Source organism: Sorex araneus, chromosome X, assembly GCF_027595985.1.
Source record: "Sorex araneus isolate mSorAra2 chromosome X, mSorAra2.pri, whole genome shotgun sequence".
NCBI lineage: Eukaryota > Metazoa > Chordata > Mammalia > Eulipotyphla > Soricidae > Sorex > Sorex araneus.
The window spans coordinates 111364199-111366080 of NC_073313.1; the positions used below are offsets into that span (position 1 = coordinate 111364199).

Below are 1882 nucleotides of genomic sequence, written 5' to 3' on the forward strand. Positions count from 1 at the left end.
CTATCTTAAGTATCATAGTTTGTTTAACTAGTGGTCTGTTCTCAAGCACACGGGTGTTTCCAGATTCTGGCTATTGTGAATAGTGCTATAGTCAAGTTAGAAATGCAAATGGCATTTCTGCAGTGTGTTTTTTTCACCCCTGGAACATATTAACAGAAAGATATTGCTGGCTTGTATGACTTATGCTATTTAATTGGGCAGTGCATAAACTAATCAAACAGCAGAGGTAACTTAAGGTTGAAGCTCTCAGTTTATTCTAGGTGAAGAGTAACATGTAAGAGCGGGAACATTAAGAATTCCATGTTCCAGGGTGGTCAGAGTGATAATTTTATATGCTGTCCACAGAAACCTAGGCTAGCCCCAAGTAGATTGTTATCCGGTCCAGTCTCTTATGAAAAACAATATAGAGGCATTTAAAAACAATAATAATGTAACTTTGGACTCTCTGCCCTTTCCCTGACAGATGCCACCTCTTCTTGTTCAGCACGAGTTGCATCCCTGAGACATTATGGTGAAGGTAGGAGTGAACGGATTGGGCCGAATTGGGTGCCTGGTTAACAGGGCTGACTTCAACTCTGACTAAGTGAAAATTTGGCCATCAACAACCTCCTCATTGACATTAATTACATGGTTTACATGTTCCAATATGATTCTATCCACAGCAAGATCAATGTCACAATCATGGCAGAGAATGAGAAGTTTGTATTCAACAGGAATGCCCATTTCCATCTTCCAGGACCAAGGTCCTGCCAACATCAAATGGGATGACACTGGTGCTGAATGTGTTGTGAAATCTACTGAGGTCTTCACTGCTGTGGCAAAGGCTGGGGCTCACTTGAAAGGAAGGACCAAAGTGGTTATTATTTCTACCACTTCTGCTGATGCCCCCATTTTTGTGATGTGTGTGAACCATGAGAAAGATGACAACTCCCTCTGGATTGTCAACAATGCCTCCTACATCACTAACTGCTTGCCCCCACTTCTCCCCAGTCTAGGCCTTCTATGACAACTTTGGCATCATGGAGGGTCTCATGACCACAGTTTATGCCATAAATGCCACCCAGAAGACCCAAGGCAGCCCCCCTGGGAAAGTGTGGCTTGATGACTGAGGACTGATGTGGAACATCTTCCCTTCTGCCACTGGCACTGCCAAGGCTTGGGCAAGGTCATCCAGAACTGAACAGGAAGTTGACTGGCATGGGCTTCTGTATCTTCATTCTCAGTGTGTCTGTGGTGGATCTGACCTGTAGCCTGGAGAAGGTTGCCAAGTACAATGACATGAGGAACATGGTCAAACAGGCTTCACAGGGAGCTCTCAAAAGTATCCGGGCTATGCAGAAGACTAGATTATCTCCTATGACTTTAACAGTAACATTTACTTCTTCGTTTTTAACTCTGGAACTGACACTGCCGTCAATGGCCACTTTGTTAATCTCATTTTCTGGTAAAAATATGAGTTTGGCTACAGTAATAGGGTTTGAACGTTGTGGTTCACATGGCCTTCAAGGAATAAGTATCCTTCCACCTGCCCCGGCAAGTGAACTAAGAGGAAGAGGCAAATCCTCAACTCCTCGGAAGTCATTCCTCCACTTATCCAATGCATAAAGACTCTCTTGACCTTGGCGATTTACATGATAAATCCGCCAAAGAAGGGAAGGGCCTTAGGAAGCCCTGCTTTGTCCTGTCCCATCAATAAAGTACACTGTTACCACTCCCCCACCAAAATAGAACTGTGATATGATTCCCATGGTTCCACTTCTTGGGATCTATCCCTATGTCACTGTCATTCTATTGTTCATCGATTTACTCGAGCGAGCGCCAGTAACATCTCCATTCATCCCAGCCCTGAGATTATAGCCGCCTACAATTGGGGTCTTCTTTC

General features: G+C 44.2%; 1 pseudogene; it reads left to right on the forward strand.

Moving 5' to 3' along the window:
* The first annotated feature begins 508 nt into the window (after positions 1-508).
* On the forward strand, positions 509-1481 carry LOC101558176 (glyceraldehyde-3-phosphate dehydrogenase-like; annotated as a pseudogene).
* The last annotated feature ends 401 nt before the right edge of the window (positions 1482-1882 follow it).